This window comes from Myotis davidii, unplaced genomic scaffold (assembly GCF_000327345.1).
Source record: "Myotis davidii unplaced genomic scaffold, ASM32734v1 scaffold13240, whole genome shotgun sequence".
NCBI lineage: Eukaryota > Metazoa > Chordata > Mammalia > Chiroptera > Vespertilionidae > Myotis > Myotis davidii.
This window is the reverse complement of record NW_006292396.1, coordinates 1-386: the sequence shown is the minus strand read 5'-3', so window position 1 is coordinate 386 and position 386 is coordinate 1.

Sequence of the window (386 nt, the reverse complement as noted above, 5' to 3'; positions counted from 1 at the left end):
GGGGGAGGGGGGGGAGCCCGCAACCCGGGGACATGCCCTTGATGGGATTTGAACCCGGGACCCTTCCGTCTGCAGGCTGATGCTCTAGCTACTGAGCCACACTGGCCCAGGCAGGAAATTTCCATCGGTAACGGATTCTCTGTGCGAGGGATCGGGCTGCTCTCTCTCAGAGACAGATCTTATCCCACCGGGGGCCTTATCGACGGAGCCAGACACGCCTGTGACCCACAGATTTCCTCCCGTCTGCGTCCAAAAATTGTCCTTCTGCAACTTGAAGCTCAAAGACCTTTTCTTTGTTTAGAATTTGAACAATTTATAAATATTAGAGGCCCCGGTGCACAAATTCGGGTCGGTCCCCAGTAGGGGGCGTGCAAGAGGCGGCCGGT